Genomic DNA, 19900 nt, shown 5'->3' with positions numbered 1-19900 from the left:
CGTAACTTTTTGTGCGCGCATCGCTGTTCGCACTTGCTGCATAGTTTTGCCCTCACCACTTACCGTTACGCCGCAGGTATATTTCAGTGAAATCCAATGCTGCCACTTTTTATTTGGCTGCTTTACTTACTTTACTTATTACACCAGCGCCTTGCTTAAGTAGGTATGGTTGAAGGTAGGGACATCGGTCGTGCGCTGACCCGCAGGCGAAGCAAAAAAAGCGAAAAACTATGCACAACACGCGCTACTTCAAAAGTTAGTAGAAAGATCTGGCCGGCAACAAAGCATGAAGGCTTTTTGTTGCTCTTTGTACTGTCGAAAAAGTAATAGTCACTTTCACCTTTCAAGTTTCGCCGTTTTAGGTGGAGGGGGTGTACAGCGAAATAAATTGGATATGACATTTGTACATTTGCTCCATATTTTTACGCCCACCAGCTGTCTCCCGTCGCACTACACACTTTTTTCGTTTACCGTTACATTCATTTACCTTTTATTTTGGTTGTTTCCCGCCTACGCTCTTCCTCCCGCTCCCGAGTTTGCTGTCAGATTTCTCATTTCTTCATTTCACTTCACTTCCCTTCGGACACTTTTCATCTTCACCTCTGCCATAAAATGTCATTTCACTGACGGCTACAGCCTCCCTATCGTCCCTGCTTCTTTTGGCAAGTCATTTGTGGCAGCGTGTTTGAGCACAAAAGCTTTGTGTTTACTTTCGAAATTAGCGTTGGGAATTTGTTGCTCTCACTCCAGCGTTCGGTGTGCGCTCACTTACTAAATTAACAAAATACGTTCGGGTCAAAAATTAATAATGCGCTTATTATGTTGTAGTTTTTTTTTTGTTTTTGGTTTTGTGCTTCGTATTCTAAAATGAAAATTGGTTCACTGTCAGTCACTGTTGCTTTGTAAAATTCTAAACTTGTAAATTTGTTCTCTCGCAATTTTTTGCCGCGTATTTCTACCTGCCTCTCTCAGGTGCTTAGTGTACCCTCGTCGCAAATGTCAGCTCACTGTCGGCCAGTGGACTCGAAAGATGTGCGCCTAATAACTTCCGTTGCCACCATTTTCAATTGTGGTTGTGTTGGCGTTGCCGCAAGCTTTTATTTAATAAGCTAAGTCCTAATAAGCTTTGAAGGTGATTTTCGACTTTTTGGCTTAAATTGCTTAAATAGGTGAGCAGCTGAAATACGGCGTTCGCACATAAATTGTGGCTGTATATTTAGGTTTGCTGGGGAGTTCGCTGATTAATGCTCGCTGTGTCAGTTCTAAGTGGACCGAAGTTTGCAGAGATAAAAATAATTATATTACATATTTGTATATTTTTGGTGAAGATGTATAAAATTTTACCTTCGAATCAATAATTTTGAGCTTTTGCATAACCAAAAGTGACGGAATCAAAGAAAAAAATTATGTGAAAATAACAGCTCTGAGACGACCGCTAAGCGTCACTGACTTCCTGGTTCCGCAAGGTGTCTCTGATATCATGGTATTTGCCAAAAAGCGATTATTACCACACTTTGATCAATCTTTTGGCGCTACAGCCTATGATCTTTTTCTTCTCCACATTGGTGTCCTCCATACATCTGGTCTTCCTGCGGTTTTCTTTCCAATTTTGTATGCCATGCTTCATCATGTCTTCCTCGATTTCGTCAGTCCATCTTAATCGCGGATGCTTGCTGTGATCTCTAAACTTTTCTTATGCGCTCTCTAATTGAAGTCGCTTCTAATGCCATACCTACTATCTGATATAGACCTATATATCTACAAAAGAGATGCCGAAACAGGCGATAACTTCCAGAATAAAGCCTCATTTCATCAGCTGAATCCAGCTAACCAGCACAAAGTTATTCATGAAAGTTTGAGCCATTTTTGCCGAAGAGAGACCGGTACAAAAAAACTATTTTGATTTTGAACGGAAGAAGAATTGAAAAAAGATCTTGCAAAGCTCTATCCATGGCATCATTTTATTATTACATAAATTTGAAACAATTACAACAAAAAATGGTACCGCACCTTTTTCGATTCAACTAAATAAGCTGAAAATTAAAGCGAGAAAAAGAGACACAGGATATTTATCCTCTGCAGTACCTCTGATATTAGATTTTCATTTGATCTTCGACTAGAACAAGATTCTTTTGATCCAAAATTATCGCTAGACATCCAGTGAGCTTTTGAACAGCAAAGCTAGCCTATTCCTAGTTGTTGTAGTCCATGCTGGTTGAGAATTTTACTGGACGACAGCTGCAGAAACTGTAATCACTTCTTTCTTATTTGAGCAGCTCTCAAGGAAGATTAGGTTGGAGCACTGCTGGAACGTTATTGACGGTTTGTTCTTTTAATGTCGTAGACACTGTTTACGCGATTATAGCCGAGTTAACAAAAGAGCTCCAAATTTCTCCTTTTAGCAATTCCGCACCAATACGAATACGAAGTGCAGCCAACCACCTAGGATGGAATTTCCTATTCCTCTGCTACCCCTCGGGTACTGCGCCGAATAGTTTCAGAGCTCGAGTGATTTCATCCAAGTGCACGACATGACCTAGACAGCGTATTTATTCGCTGAACTACGTCAATGTCGTCGTATATCTCATACAGTTCATCGTTCCATTCAATGAGATATATGAAATATATAAATCTTCCGCAGAACTCGTAACGCCGACTCATCAGTTGTTGTCATCGTCCATGCCTCTGCACCATATAGAAGGACGGGAATAATGAGTGACTTGTAGAATTTGGTCTTTGTTCGTTGAAAGAGGACTTTACTTCTCAATTGACTACTCAGTCCGAAATAGCACCTGTTGGCAAAAGTTATTCTGCGTTGAATTTCTGGGCTGCCTTCCTTGGTGTGATGTTAATGCTGGTTCCAAGATGGACGAAATTGTCTACAACTTCGAAGTTATAACTGTCAACATAGACGTGGGAGCCTAGTCGCGAGTGTGACGCCTATTTGTTTGATGACAGGAGATATTTCTTTTTGCCCTCGTTCACTACCAGACGCATTTTCTTCTCTCCCTTATCCAGCATGCAGTTTCACACTCTTGTAGAAGATTGTACCATCCCTGTTCAGCTCTGCAGCTCGAATTGTCTTCTCTCATCCGAGTCTGTTGTTCCTTTTTTTCGTTGTTTGATTACGTGATGGGTCTCAAACCCAGCACATAACTCTGTAAGGGATGATTCGGCTTCTCACTTTAGCTTCGTTCGTTCTTTAAAACATTTTAATAATATTATTAAATCATATCTATCATGCTCTATATAGTCGTTATAACTTGCCAGCTGACTGTTCGTCCTTTCATGCTTTGGATTCGCTTAATCTCCGATGCATCGATTGAACACTGAAGTGTTAACTTGTTTCTTAATAATCAGTTGTAGATCGTCATCAAGCTTTGTATCAACTTATAATTTTCTTATTTAAAGTTAAATTTCATCCAACTGACCAAAGTACTGTCATTAAAACCAATAAATTGTTGACTCCAGTTAATAACCGTAAACCGATAACTTTCTGCTCTCATTTTCTCCACAGTAATTTAAATGGCCAACTAAAATAATTATATTGTGTAAATCCAGTGAAAATTCGCCTCTCAATTGACACCGGTTTAACTGAGCGCCACGACGAAGGGCAATGTTAGTGTTGCAGTTGCTGGTTTGATGCGAAAAGCGAAGCAAGTAAATAACGAAAATTAAGTCCATAAAAAGAAATATGCCAAGAATTATACAAGATAAATGTTTGTAAAAAAAAAGAGAAAAAACAAATGAAAAATCTGCCAAAGCTGCCAGAATTTCACGCAAATTTCTCACCAAAACTCTTACCAAATGCAAATCAAATAACTATAAGGCAAACAACAGCAACGCTGCCGGCAATAAAGCGACAACAAAAAGTTATAAAACAAAAGAACTTATGGCTGACCAACGAAAGCGCCATTAAGAAATAAATTTGTGGCGCACGAAGTTTTTTAATAACTGTGAGGGTAATGAATTCGGGAAGGAGTGTTTATTAATTAGTTTATTTTTTTATTTTTTCTGAAGGTTTGTTCTACATTGTTCGAAAAGCCTTTTGGCATCAAAATTATAATATTTTTTTATAATTTCATTGAAGAGAGTATAAGAGAAAGACAGAGACTTCCGGGTTTTAGCCTTTATCGTTATTTTTTAGGGGTTTTCGGAATAGTTGGCAAAATTATAATCTTTTTTAATTGCTCCGAGGAGAGATTGAGAGAGCTTTCCGGTTTTCGTTTTTATTTTTATTATATGTTAGGTTTTTTTTATTTTTTGTAAGAATTGTTCACCATTTTTTTATATCTCCGAGCGAGGAGAGCTTTTTATAATTTTTTCTTATAATTTTTAGGACTGTTCAAAAGTATTCTAGATCCATTTTGTCATCAAGAATTACACTATTTTATTTTTAAAAGTAGATAATTAAAAAGAGAGCATTCATTATTTTTTAGAGTTCTTCGAACTGGCATCTAAAATTATAATATTTTTTAATTGCTCCGAGGAGAGAATGAATTTTTCATATTAATTTTTATTATATTTTAGATTTTTTAAATATTTTTTTAGAAGAATTTGGCATAATTTTTTTCATTTCTCCAAGCAAAGAGAGCTTTTTTTATTTTTATTTTTATAATTTTCTGGACTGTTCAAACGTATTCTAGATCCATTTTAGCATAAAAAATTACATTTTTTATTTCTCCGAGTAGAGAACGAAAGAGAGAGCTTTAAGTTTTTTAAATTTTATTTTAAGTATTTTAAAGGGGTGGTTCAAAATTGTTCTAGAAGCGTTCGCCATCAATTTTTTTTTAGTTTTCCTCGGAGAGAATATGAGAGAGAGCTTTTTTACATTAAATTTTTTTTATAATTTTTAGGACTGTTGAGAAGTATTCATAATACAGGAATGAAAAAGCTTTAAGCTTTTTAAATTCAATTTTAATTATTTTTAAAGGGGGGTTCGAACTGTAGAAGCATTTTGCCTAATTTTTGTTTATTGCTCCTCGGTGAAAATAAGAGAGAAATATTTGGGCTATATTTATAATTATAAACTTATTATAATATTGTTCTAAGACTATTTTGGTATCCTTCTAATTAACTTTTTCGAGGAAAGATTGAAGAAGAGAGCTTTGGTTTTGGAATTCTATTTCTTTTATTTTTTAGCGTTATATAATATTGTTCTAAGAACATTTCGACATCCTTTTTATTAAAGGCTCTGAGAACGTTTTGGAGAGCGATTTTTGGCTTTAGAATTCTTATTTCTAAGATTTTTTATGGTTATGTAATATTGCTCCAGAAATATTTTGTTATCAAAAACTATATTAATTAAGTTTTTTTATTTCTTCTCGGAGAGAATATGGGAGAGAGAGAGAGAGAGCTATTTTATATTAACTTTTATTAAATTTTAGGGTTAGGTAAAATAGTTCTAAGAACGTTTTAGCATCCTTATTATATTATTTCAGAGAGAAGAATGAAAGAGAGAGAGCAAGAGAGCTTTTGGTTTTGGAATTCTTATTTCTTTTATTTTTTAGCGTTATATAATATTGTTCTAAGAACATTTCGACATCCTTTTTATTAAATTCTCTGAAGAAAGTTTGTAAGAGAGAGCGAGAGAGCTTTTGGTTTTAGAATTCTTATTTTTAATATTCAAATACTCTTCAAGGTACTCTGTAACCACAAAATTGACATTTTTTCTCTCCAAAAGGTAATAAAATTTGGACTTCTTACACACTGTAGCTTCGCGCACTGCATATTTTTCGCTTTTCTCCACTTGTTGTGGACCCTTGCAATATTTTTCTTAGTTTCCGTTTCTTTCTGATATTTCTTTTAGATCCTCGCACACATTTCTTCCACTATCATTATTATTATTTTTTTATTTTTTTGTACAAAAACTCTTTGAACCCTCTGCTGTTGTGACCTCAACCAGCTGACCATTGTTGTTGCTGTAATTTATGAACTTAGCACAAAACTTTTAATTAAATTGTTTTGCATGCGACGCTGCAACAGATAAAAAATGCAAGTTTCTTAGCCACGGCGATCCACATAAAATAAGCAAAAAACAACAAAAACAGAAACAGGAACAGCAACAACGAGTCATTTATGCAAAGAGCAATGAACAGAAAATGCGCCAGTGACAGTGCTGGTATATAAATTTCGGAAATCGGCGCGCGAACAAAGCGGAAATCGCAAGCAAACCAAGCTTGGAGCGCAACTATTAAGAAGCGAGGAGAGCGGGTAGTGCGAAATTCGTAGTCTACTTTTGTGCGTAAACAGAACTGCCAGTGAAACAGGCAACTTGCTTGAGCAAACTTGCTTATGTGCATAACAGTACTTAAGCATAAGTACACATATATACATACATATTATATATGTATGCAAAGATTTGTATGTGTATATTTGTGTATTTATTTGTATGTGTGTGTGTGTCCGCGCCTTGAAGGAGAAAATTAACATAATGAGTGGAAATCCTTAAGGGACTTTAAATAATTGCAATTTAAATGGCAGGCGCACAAACACAGAACACCGCGCCGGGCGAAAAGTTCGACCAACAACAACAATAACAATTACAAGTGTTGACTAAATGTGTATTTGTGCAAACCGTTTGTGTGTGTCGGCGGCCAGACAACTCAATGACAAGACAATTTAAACACCCGGAAAACAGCGCGCAAACGTCCCTAGAGAGCGACAAATCAACTATAAATAAACCGCCTAAAAGTAGTTCGAAGCGTGGAGAGAATTTGGGCAAAGTTAGCAGGAGCGAGAGGCGAAACGTGGGAGCTCAGTAGAGGCGCAAGCGACATTTTCGTTGGAAATGTTGCTGGAAAGTTTAGGCAAATGTATTGCGCTCGGCGAAATGTCGAAACTTTTAATTCACTGAATTATAGCGCATACATTTAGGCGCATAGTACCCACAAATTAAATTGCATTGAATGCCAGTGATTATATGAACGCGCTATGCGGAGTTTAAGCTGAGCTATAAATTGACCCGTGACAAATATATTTGTGGTGTAAGGTAATGAGGGCTTACGGTGGCGGAGTAAATAATTAGGAAGCGTACGAGTTTTTCTACAAAAGCGAAGAAATCAAAATTTAATTGACTAGGGATAACTTAAGCTGATATTTAAACGTTCTTAGACTGTAAAATTGGTTTTATAAATTTATTGAACTGTCTCCACATCAATAAAATATATCATTTTCTAGTGTTCTGAGTCAAACTACCTATTGTTCTTCTACAAATTTTGTAATTGCCTACATTTAGGAGTAAAAAAAGTACCCTCATAGTAAAGTAAATGACATTGGAGAGATTGGTACCACCTTTGTGGATATAGCAATCTGGAACTTGAAAAGTGCTAAAAGAGCTCAAAATAAATCTAAATAGATGAATCCCACAAGGTTGGATCAGATTATCCTCTAGACTTGAATGGATAAGAATTTTAATAGAGAATGAGAATACCATCTCCATCTATACCGACGGGCCCGAAATGGGCAGCGCAGTACACATGAAGGTATATTCCGAGGATCCTCATATCTCTGCTCATCCATCTACTAAATCCAAGCGGAAGGAGTAGACAAATGGACTACGAAATAGGCATGGATATATATTCCCAGCAGATATCAGAGATACCACTCTGCCCGTCCGTATATCAAACTCTAATCGGATCTTCCAAGCGGACTCTACTGAATATCTACGGAAGCATACAGAGAGTTACCATATGTGATATATAGATAGCCTGTCGACATTTCTAGCCTTATCGTCGCCAAAGACAAAGCCAAGCGTGGTCCACAAATGTTGAAAAGAGTTAAGCTCACTGCCTGGTCTACTCCACGTGACCATAATCTGGGTTCCCGGCCATAGAAAAATTTTCGGCAACGATACGAAGTAGACAAGTTGGCCAAGTCAGGAGCATCTCAAGACGAATCAGAGGTGGAGGCAATACTGTGTCCGCTGAAAACGATCAAGAGGGATCTAAATACGCTATTTAAGCAAAATGGACCCAGATGGAAATCTACAACCAAAGGTAGGATAACGAAACAGATATGTCCAAATTATGACAAGACAAGAACTGAGGACTTATTAAAATTGGTCCAGAACAAGCGTGAGAATGTTCCACGACAGTATTTGACGCAGCTGCAACTCGGAAGGTAGTAAAGAAAGATACTTCCACTTACACAGCGTGGGCCCAGCTCTGTCACAATCGCATTGTAGAACACTAGGAATCAATTAGGTACCAAACCAAGAAAGTCTATCCACTAAATGTAAAACGAAAATAAGTAGTTTCAATGTGGGAACAAATGGTTTGAACTGAATGTACTGAACTGACTTTCATTAAACTTAAAAGTGGGTTCGGAGATCTTAGTTCTGGTTTCCATTATCACTATTACAATTCTTTTCCTTGTTTTTGAATTGTCGTTGCACCATGATACGAAGTTCTCTCTCTCAAAGTAAAGTCATACCAGTTCATTTTAGTTTGAGAACTTCTCGGAAATGGGATAATCGTCGACAGTTTGGGAGTAGTTCTTATTGAAGTCTCATTTTCACCATACTGATTAGATATTGAACTATTTGACCTCGCCACTAAAGGAAAGTTCTGCTGATATACAGCTCGTCTATCCCAGGTTTGCACCCTAATAAAGTTCTTTTGAAATTTCTTCTTTCTTTTTTCTCCAATGCTCTACACGTATTCCCACAAAATCTTACTATAAAATAATCCAAAACGTTATATTTAAAGTACAACAATGTTGGCATGGTCCTGCCCTGTCATAACAAACTCCACGACCATATTACGAGTTCAGTATTTTAATTTTCGTTCTTCATTCTCCTAATTGGAAACGGCAACATTTTTAATGAGAAATCGCATTTTTCAATATGCCCGAACAGGAAATGAACTCCGAAGAAAATGGGGGAAAAATTGCAATGCAAAAACTCCGGAAAAAATGGGGGCAAACAAGCAGCTCCACGCTGTTAGCTAGCTCGATTATGGCAGAGAGCAAATTACATGGCAAGCAACACAAATTATAACAGTACAGCTGTGCAAATCAACAACCGCTTGCTAGCATTGGTTGAGTGGACAGGAGGAATATGTGGCGTAGGGTAGCTAAGGGGCGTTGCAGTAGAGTTGCTCTTTATTTGGGTCACTCACGCAAGCTATTAAAGCGTCAGTGACGCAGCAATTTCGACAGCTCCCTGTTGTCTGTTAATTTCATGCTTTACTAGGGAGTTAAAGGGCTTTGGTTTTGAAATTTAAAATCTATATTTTTTTATTATTCACTGGCAAGTCGAATTATATAATATATTGATAATCTGATCCTGAAAAAACTGTTCAATTGTTAGCAATATTAATCACTGCACATTTCAAGTTCAGTAGCCTCAGCAAATAATAATAGCACCCATCTTAATTTACGGAAAAATTAGGCAAAACTAAAAGCCACACTGTTGGCTAGCCAGCTTATGGTAGAGAGCTAATCCCAATAATAAATGATAATTGAATTAATTTTAAGAACCGATTATAACCGATTAACCGAAAATAGAAATTATGAGCCACAAGCCGCCACAATTGAGCCTGGGGAAACCAAATTAAGCCTTATCTAGCAACTCAGTGAACTAAAATTCTAAATAAAAGAAGGTTGGTTGGCACATTGGAAACTGTCGAATGTCTCATCCAGCTGAAGGCTGAGAGCATTCGCATAAATAATATTCCAGCGTCTCATCCTCATCCGCTCATGATCTACATTCTGCCGAATCCAATTTTCCCATTTCCTTAAAGCGGAATCTTCAAGGCAGATGCCATATGTTGATCCATACAATGTTACAAACCTCCCTTTTGCCTGGATTTAGGAGCTTTTTGGTCTGTCCACCATCAAAACTACACCAATTTAACTTTGTGATATGCTCTGTGTTCCAAGACTTGAGTGTTTTTCAGGGGTCCATTGCTTCAGCTCGTCTGCTTTTGCTCATTACCCTCTATTTTTGTATGTCCGAGTATCCAGTTCCTATTAACTGAAGTCTAGTTATTACCTGCTTGCGTAATCTATCACTAAGAAGCTTGGTATTGGCTCTATGAATAGCCCTAATTACCGGTGGCCCCAACCGCTAAAATGTTTATGGGATTGCTGGTTCTAGCCGAAACCCATTTGGCACTTACTGTTTTTGCATACAATTTCGGTCCGAAAGACTATTATTTAGTCATTTAGTTGGAAGCTGCCTTCTGGTATAGATTACTACAGCCGAAGCCCGCTCATGTCTCTGTTTCACCTTGATTCGTACGTGAGAATGTAGATTTCGCCGTTGAAACGGTTGATTCCAGAATCCTTGGTCCAATTTTTCTACTTGCGAATTGAAACGATAAGTTTAATTTCTCATTGGTATCCTTTTCTCGGTCGCATTGCCATTTCAGCCAGAATTTATTAACAAGTTCGAATGTGATCCCACGGCTGAAGAGATACAGAGTTTGGCTGCGATAGTCTAAAATCATAAGCCGACTGGTTGTAAGCATTACAGTCCCACTCAGTCGGTCGCTTTTTTGACCATTTAATAACCTCCGTAGATCGATGTTTTTTACTTGACGGTCAGCTCTGCACCTCGAATAATTTTCTAGAGGAGTAGATTGAAGAAGTCGAAAGATAGGAAGTCGCCTTGTCTGAAACCTCGTTTGGTATCGAACGACTGAGAGAGGTTCTTCTTGATGAATGATGGAGCTTTTGGTATTGATCAACGTCAGTTTACACAGTCGTACTACTTTTGCGGAGGTACCAAGTTCAGACATATCGACATAAAAGCAGCTCCTTTTCGTGCTGTCAAAAGCAGCTTTGAAATCGTGTGTCCATTATTTTTTCACGGGTCTCTTCCAAGATTTGGTGTACGGTGAATATGTAGTAAAAATCATAAGATTCAATCAATTTATTGACAGCGGGCTTTAATCCTTCACACAGTACGCTCGATAGAACCTTATATCCGATGTTGAGGATAGTTGGCACAGACTGTGGAGTCTCTATTTATGTGGATTGCGCAGAGCACACTTAAATTCCAATCGTTGGGCATGCTTTCGTCCGACCATATTTTGCAAAGAAGCCTTATCAGTTCTTCGCCGCTGTATTTGAATAGCTCGGCTGGCAATCCATCGGCCCCCTCCGCATTGTTGTTCTTCATACGAGTATATGTAATTGCTATTCGAACTTCTTCATGATCGGGCAATGGAACGCCCGCTTCATCGTCATCGATTGAAGAATCGGGTTCATCATCTCCTAGTGTTTAGCTTTTACAGCCATTCAGCAGGTTGGAGAAGTGTTAGCTATCATAATTTTACAGCTTTTGTCTACATTAATAACAAGAAAACAATTAGGACGAGTGTTTTCCATAATTTCTTTTTAACTTGGAATACTCATTTACCTTTGAATTTTTTATAGGTTCCTTTAAACACACTATCTGCTTTTACAACTTTTCGCTTCAAATAATTGCTATGTGAATTGCGCATATTCACTTAATTTCCGACTCCAAAGTGGCGAACGAAATGAGGACAGCTCCCAATATGTCGCATGAATATCCCGTGTTGTTCCTTAACATTCCAATACATATTTAGAATGTTGTCCATTTTCAATTTATCCTGCGCAGTATTTAAAATATTTTCATTACTTTCCCACCCCTAGAAGCCCGTACTGCTGATGTATTTCAGCATGTATATATATACACTCACATAGATATTCTCCCATACATAGGAAACTTCCATATTCTTCTACTAACTCATAGCTTCATGTAGGAGAAATTAATTATGACTGACAGGAAACGAAGAATTATGTGGGACATTGCAATGGTCGTTTGTAATCATCAAACCGAACCAGCGATCTGTGAGCGCTCCACCACACACACATATACACCTACACATATGCATTTTGCAAGTAAAACAGGACACGGCGTTGAAAAGGTGTTCCGTGTTGATTGCATTAAATGTCAAACAGGTCATCAAATTGTACAGGTTGGATGAATTTTTGATGTGAATTTGAGTTGAGTGTCCTCGTTTGCAAGCTCAACAAAATGAAGTTGCGTACTTTTAATTTATGGCAGAAATTATTCTCTGCAATTAATGTGAAAAAATTAAAACTAAATATATGTATGTGAATTTAAAATCACTTTAAACTCCTATGGAACTTGGATATTTGAGTTTATTTTTTTTTAAATTTTGCTCTGAAAGAATTTTTTAAGTTTTTTGAGGCTTAGTCGAACAACTCTCTTGAGATTTCTTTTTTTCGAAGATATATTAAGTTAAAAAATAGATCCTAACAGGCTTAGGACGCTGATCCGTTGTGGTACCTAAAACTCTTATAATTAATCATAAGGACATTCATAAATAGATAAAGTGCTTTGAGCCTATCACAAAATTGTTAAGGCGGCTAATATCATAAAGTCATAAAGTGCTTAGAAGTTTCCACCTCACTTACACAGTTTTGACGATTTGCGTCTGATAAAATTTTTATCCTTACCGCAGTAATGTCTATTGAACAATGTCCAGTAAGAACTCTTACGACCAACGCCTACTAATTACATATGAGGCTCATAAGCTCATTACTGGAACTAAAGTCTACAGCGGAGGTCGAAGACAAGTAATAATTAAATAATAAAATGTATAATATTTTAATTGGTAGTTGGACCAAAGTGATCTACAAGTCTGACCACTCTCCTTTCGTACTTATAAGGGAAAAGTTCTCGTTTTATAATGCCATTTTATATTCTTCACTTACCACTAATATGCGGACTTAGTTTTTACATTTTATCCAGCAATAGATAGTCTCCTTGTTTGAAACCGCCATTGATATCGAACGGTTCAGTGATGTCTTCCCAATCTTGACTTAGCTTTTGGTGTTACTCAACGTCAATGTACACAGCCGTATTAGTTCAAATTCAGACATGGCGGCATAGAGGCAGCTTTTCATATTATCGAAAGCGGTTTTAAAATCGACGAAATGGTCGTGTGTGTCGATATTTTTTTCACGGGTCTTTTCCAAGAATTTGCACATGGCTAATATCTGATCAATAGCAGATTTCCAGGTCTGGGTTTCAATCGTTGGGCTTGCTTTCATCCGACCATGTTTTCTGTTATTCGCCATCGTGTTTAAATAGCTTGGCAGGTAAGCCCTACTGGTTTGTTCTTCTTCAGGCGTGTAATTGCAATTCGAACGTCATCACAGTCGAGCAATGAAACATAAATCCATCGTCATCGATTGGGGAATCTGGTTCGCCATCTCCTTTCTTTTGGCCTTTCCGAAAACCAATTATTTCGCGTATACCGAGTTGCTGATTAGTGCTCTTTATCCCAATATGTTCGATCTGGTTTTAAACTTTTTGAAACAGCCAAGTAGCTTGATGAATTTTATTTTGCTGGAATCTAGTACTAAAGACAACTCAATTTCAAACCCGGCGATGTTGATCAGCCTCAACTTGTTTTTAAGTTTTGCCATCGATGCTGAATTTTAAAACTGTTGGATCGAAAATACTTCTCTCCCATCCCCCATCCTGGTGTTAAAATCGCCAAGCACAATTTTGACCTCGTACCGGGGACAGTCGACTTAAGCGCACAATCATAAAAGGCATCTTTGGTCAAATGACCTTCTACTACGTCTGGGCATCCATCGACTTAAGTCTTTGCCATCCATCCGCTCATTTAAAAGGACATCTTTGGTCTTATCGGACATCTTTATGTTAAGTCGAACATTATTTTCTTTGATGCGGATTGTTATGTTTGCTGTGGTCATCCATCGACTCCGTCTTTGTCCCGGCTGTTTTCTCATATTTCAAAGGAAGGGGATTCTACGATGTCAACCTTTACACCATCATCCACTTTAGATGAACAGATGCTGTAATTCGTGACCGACATCCGTCAGCGATCCCTGCTGAAAAACCGAATATGTCGGAGTGGCCGATGAAGCTTCCTCTCTTTTAACTCTGGCTGCCAGGCTCCAAACGATTAACTGCCGCATCTGACTTAAAGGTTGCGCGGGGAGGATGCAAGGGTGGCGTATAGTTCCCGACTGTAAATGCATACCCAGAAGCATGAACACACCATTTTTTCTTGATTAGGAGTACTTTTTACCGATTTAATTTTTTATTCTTTTGAAAAAGATGTATACGTCTTTCTCTTTAAGATATCTCGCATAATGAGGTACATTTTCGGTACTAAGTACGCTATCTATACAGTGGGTATAATATTTGATATAAAGGGTCAAACTCGAATAGTCCAATTTCAACCATATATAAATATATAAATGAGAGTTGCGCCCCATTGGAAAACCAAGTACTAAATTAAGACGAAATAGTGTTAATTCAAACCGGAAAAATAATACTTGGCAAGTTACATGCCTCCACCGCCAAATAGGCTCGGCAAGTAAACACACATAAATTCAAACATAAATAAATAATAACACAAACAATGAAAAGCCATGTGCTGACGTGTAAACAAAGATCTTCATTAAAAAGCTCTGAAAGCTCGCTTAGCCCCACAAGTAAATGCAAAGTGCACGCAGCATTGCGGCAAGCACAAACAAACAAATAACGGTAATGCACACATCCGCAATAAATTCATTACAACCTCGCTTTGCCTGTTTTCCACCAAGCCGACGCTATTATGTAAATCTCATAGTTCCTTTGGCTTGCATTAAAAATTATTTATTCTTAAATCTTAATGGTCAAATTACAATTCACCAACTGCAAGTTCATAGACACACAAACACAGACACACTTAAATGCAAATCTTCATTTGCCCACCGCATCCGAGTAAAAAACGTGTAGTTGTTGTTGTTTTTGTTGCTAATAAACACGTCGCATATGAAAAGTAGCCATGAATTTGTTATTTATTGTTGTAGTTGTTGTTGTTTTTGTTTGTATTTTTTCTTTTATTCCGTTATATGCATAAAAAATGGCGTTACGCTATGCTCCGCAACATTGATTTATTCGCCATTTGCATGCCAGACGGCAAGCAGCCGAGCAAAGCATAAACGAAGGCGAAGAGGCGAAGAGTTGTACGCGTGGAAAGCAGCAAGTTGCAACACTGAAAAGTACATAACGGCTGAGTAATTTAATAGTCTACTGCATTGGCTACAGCTGCTTGGCGTTGCCATACGCTTTTGTTGCTGCCTTGCTTTCTTTTTGTTGTAGTTATTTGTTTTTTTGTTGTTTTATTTGTAACTGGTGCTGAAAGCAAAGAGTTGTGTTGATAGCAGCACGTCTGCAGAAATCCGCCTCAGCTTCGTAACGGTGAAAATGCGCGTGCTGCAAGTAGTTCACTGTCAACCCAGGCGAAAGGTAAAAGTGGTTATAAATGACTCGGCATGTGGCACTAAATCGATGTGATCATGAAATCAAATTAAACGAAAACAAGCAGGAGCAAAAGGGTGAGGTTGCGAACTATTCAGTCAATGCCAATGGCTTGATATTTTCCCTTCAAAATACCATATTTTTCCCCTCAAAAAATCTTTGCAAGTGATTAAATTAACAAAATTTTATAAAAAACTACCATATCTTCAGAGCATTCTTAAGCGCTTAGATCTAATGAAAATAAATGTTTAAGACTATTGCGAACAAAATATTCAATAACATCTGAGATACGCGTCGTTTTGTGAGGCTCTAAAAGTGAATTCTTCGATATTTACTAAGTCTGAATTTATTGAACAAAGAAGTGCGATAATGCACCATCATTTCGCCACATTTTCAACTAATATCGTGCCGCAATCACCATATTCGCCTGTTTTACTTTCGTGTAACTTCTGGCTGTTCAGCAAATTCACATGACCACTCCGAGAACACCGTTTTGGCCCAATTGAGGATATAAAGCTGAATCGAAGAAGGCTCTGATGGCCATCACGACGGAGGATCTTTGCAAGTGCTATGATGACTGGAAAATTCGTTGGCATAAGTGTACTGCAGCGGGAAGGAGAATCAAATGAAGGAGATCAAATGAGCAAAATTCACCTTTCAATTTGATCACAGTAGTATAATGATAGCTGAAGTGCCGCCGCTTGAGATCAGATGCTCCTGAGCCGCCGCTTTAATTCGTTGGATGAATATTTTTTAGGTTCCAATAGATATATAATTTAGAGTAAAAGATTTTATTAATCTACAGTGAAAGTGTCAGAATTTGATTTACGGACCGACAAGATTTCGGTACTTCGCACTAGCTATCAGTTCTTAAGTAATATGGATGAGACCTTGTCATGTCCTTTTATGTTTTTATCAGAAAACATATATTCAGTCGATAAAATTAATAAATATTTCGATTAAAATTTTATTCATATTCATATATAAATGTATATATATATATGCCGATGTCGGCTTGTCATTTTTGAACATACCAGTTAATCTCTATCGGGTACAAAACTTATTAGTGAGAGCAAAACTTCGCTTTATGTTAACTTTTTCAATTTGAAGGTTGAATATTTTACCTAAGAAAACATCACGAGACGTTTGTTGTGAGCCGTCCGGCCGAGATCTATGGCAATTGTATCGAAAAATAAAAAAAGAAACTAAACATTTCCAAATAAGAACTTGATTTTAATCAGTCTCTTTGTATGAGAGATACATATGTATGTATGCACTACAGTAGTCACCTCTGTACAATTTGTGGCCTTGGACAATAACCTATGCCAAATATGGTAGATATCATGTCAAATAAAAAAATACTATAAAGACTTGACTTTCATCGTTCAGTTTGTATGACAGCTAACTAGTTAGCAGTTTCTTCGAGAAAAAAGGACGCACACAAAGTATCATATCAAAAATTAAAAGTCTAAGTCGAAACAGCCAGACAAACGGACTGGTGGACAGACGGTTGCACCTCTTCAGGGTATAATAAATCAGTAGGAGACACATATTTTACAACTTTTTTAAGGAATTGAAAATATGAAAAATTCATTCATTTTTGGAGTCAATTTTGAAGAAGTGAGGAACAATATTTAGATTCTTAAGGTTCTATTGTTAACATATTAATTCTTTGTGTGGACTGGGGCTGTGTGACTCTCACGTCGCTGATATTTAACTTCGAAATCCGTCTCCTTATCGCGCTTTATACAGGGCACTGTCGGCTCGGGAAGCACTTGTACAACATGGGCATAGTCTCTTGCGCAAACTGCCGGTTTTGCGACATGAACAGGAAACACCAGAACACCTGACTCCAGACTGCCCAGCAATTTGTAGAAGTAGGCTCAAGGCCCTAGGTTCCATCTACGTCGACAGGGATCACAATCACCTCAGTCGCGTCCAGCAAGCTCCTGCAATTATTCAGAGTGCAGGACATTTGTGACCATATGTGATATAGGAGAGGACACAATGGACCATAGGTCGCAGTGCAAAGCCTCAATTATGTTCTGTGAAAATATTAATCTCAGTTCTATAAATCTGTCAATCAAATCAGTAGTGAAGGCTAAGACATAGGAACGACTTAATAAATATTGAATTAATAAATCCAACAGTCTTTAGATTTGATTATCATTCGCTCTCCTGTAAGAACTCTTATCAGAGTATATCAGTAGTTGCTGTTAAACAGTAGAAACCATGTAGAATGAGCTTTGAAGCGTTAAAATAATAAACAATAAATATTTAATCGAAAGCCCAACGACCACATTCTTCCTAATTTAGATTCATATGAACGAATCCTGGCATCCAATTAAGCGTTACGATCCAACTAATTATGACCTCGCAATATGAATAGTCAATGCCAATGAGAAAATGGTGGTATACTTTCTTTGAATATAATAGAAAGAAAATCGGAAATATGTTCGCATGAGCGCCACCTATCGGATTTTATTATTTTGAACATCCACAGCAACTCGACATATACATTTTTTTAATTTGGGCGGAATTCGGTTAGAATTAGCAAGCTTCGATTATACTAGTAAATAGACAATTTGTAGAATTATTTTTATGTAAAGCATACATACATATACATATTTATATTTATATATGTACAATATCACATTTGTGTGTACTCATTTCCATATTTATTTATTTTATTTTTTTTTTCATTTTTCTTTCAGACAATCATATTTGCGTAACCAAGCGAATAAAAACCAATATTTATAATACAACAATTTAATCCCACATTATGGACAACAAAAAGTTCACGCTACCGCATATGGCAGCTGAAAGCTTGTAAAGCTGCTAGCGCGCTCCTCTAGATAAAGCAACATATGCCAATTGTTTATCGAAGACATGTAAATTCAAGGGATGTGCGCATGAAGAGCCAGCGTTTAAAAGGCAAGGACGAAGAGAAATCGCCTGCGAAAACAAATACACGCAAACTCACGCATACACTGGCATGCATTTGTGTTGAGCTGGCAGAATGCGGGCACGCAGAAACCGCAGCAGCCAATATATTGCCCACTTTTATTGTTTTTATTGTTGTCGTAATAGTGGAATGCAAAGCAAATGATAAGCGTGCTACGCGGAGTGCTGGGGCGGTAAGCTCACAATTACAGCAGCGATTGCGATGACGCTAAGCGGATAACAAAGAATGCAAATGGCAGCGGCCAATGCAAATTGACAATGCAAAAGGCGATGCGAAAGACAAAGGCAAAAGCAACGTATTTTATTAAGAAGTACTCAGTGTGCAAGAAAAAGTGTAGTGTATAGTGTAGTGTAATATAGTGTAGTGAAGTGAAGTGTGTATATGCGCCTAAAAGCAGGCAGTGCGTTTCAATAAAGACAAGAAAAAGTGGAAAATAGAAAAAGTTGCGGAATGAAATTGATAGAGGAGTTTAAAAACGCTTTGTCTACAGCTCGGTAAGTCCGATTTTATTTTAATACATGTAATTACTTATAAACTCGATTATATTTTCGCTACTTAAGAACTATTTTTGCAAGTTTTTTGCCTTTTTTATTCAGTTATGTTCTTTTTATTATATTTTAAGTATTTGCCATTTTCCATTGTTATTTCTGTTAGGCATTTGAAAATGTACTCCAAAGTTATTTGCAATGAAATATTTATGTAAAAAATTATGAATTTTCCAGATAGTATCTCCAAATACTCCTTCAATTATATTTTTAAAAAATAATAACTGCAAATTTTTTATATCTCTAGTCGAAAGATCAACCGAGAACGTTCACCTATTTTCACAATAAGAAGAGGTTATATAATTCTGCCTAGTTTGTCTGCTACATAATGTTAAGCAATGTTATTATCCAGGCCTCTTTGTCGGAACAACAAAAAATCCTACACCCAAGTCATTCACGCACGATCCGTTCTACTAAAAAACAATCCTCTCTATGATCTTTTCCCCTCATTTATATTGTTAGAATAATTATGGATAGATTTTTGCAGAATTTGTTGTAATACATTGGTGGGATATGGCCCAGGGGTTTCCCCTGCGTTCGAGCACTCGGACGCTAGATAGCTAGGCTTCCCGCGAGCTTAGCAAACATTCGGCAGTAACAAGCACTTTTGGGGTTAAGAAAGCTTTCTAGCCCAGAGTAAACCGTAAAATGTCCATTGCACTGGTAGCTCTTAGCTCTCATTTTCGCGATGATATGCGTCCTAACTGGTCACTACCCCATTGACACTCACGCAGTGATTTTAAAGTGATTCAGCTGTTCAGAATTTGCCAAGTTAATTCCAGCATCTCGGTTTTCTTAAATTGTACGAACTTGGTAAATTGGCGGGGATTGATATTAGATATAAATCAATAAATTTGAAGCAAACTCTGGGCCGTTGGCCGATATGCGACGGTCGTCATCGCAACGGACAAGCATCTCTAGCAGTCAAAGTGGAATAAGTCGTGGATTCAAGAAATCAGCCTCCTTACCTAATCTAACCTAACCTATAACCTTGACTATTGTTTCAATACTAATGGTTAGCCATAGTGGATGATGATTTTTACTCTAAGCCTACTAGCGTCCTGTAATGGACCTTCCCCTTTTCTTATCTATCATTAAATTCATTAAATA

At 37.3% G+C, this 19900-nt stretch overlaps 1 protein-coding gene across 1 annotated transcript in view; it reads left to right on the top strand.

Annotated features, from left to right (window-relative positions):
• Positions 1–19900, top strand: part of LOC126753944 (FAS-associated factor 2) — a 214147-nt gene that overhangs the window by 48626 nt on the left and 145621 nt on the right. Inside the window, exon 2 of the mRNA XM_050465727.1 lies at positions 17995–18739. The gene's annotated coding sequence lies outside the window, so the exon portion shown is untranslated. The remainder of the gene's footprint in view (positions 1–17994; positions 18740–19900) is intronic.

The sequence above is a fragment of the Bactrocera neohumeralis genome, chromosome 3 (genome assembly GCF_024586455.1).
Source record: "Bactrocera neohumeralis isolate Rockhampton chromosome 3, APGP_CSIRO_Bneo_wtdbg2-racon-allhic-juicebox.fasta_v2, whole genome shotgun sequence".
NCBI lineage: Eukaryota > Metazoa > Arthropoda > Insecta > Diptera > Tephritidae > Bactrocera > Bactrocera neohumeralis.
The sequence above is the reverse complement of the archived record's forward strand: the minus strand, read 5'-3'. Positions and strand labels throughout refer to the sequence as shown.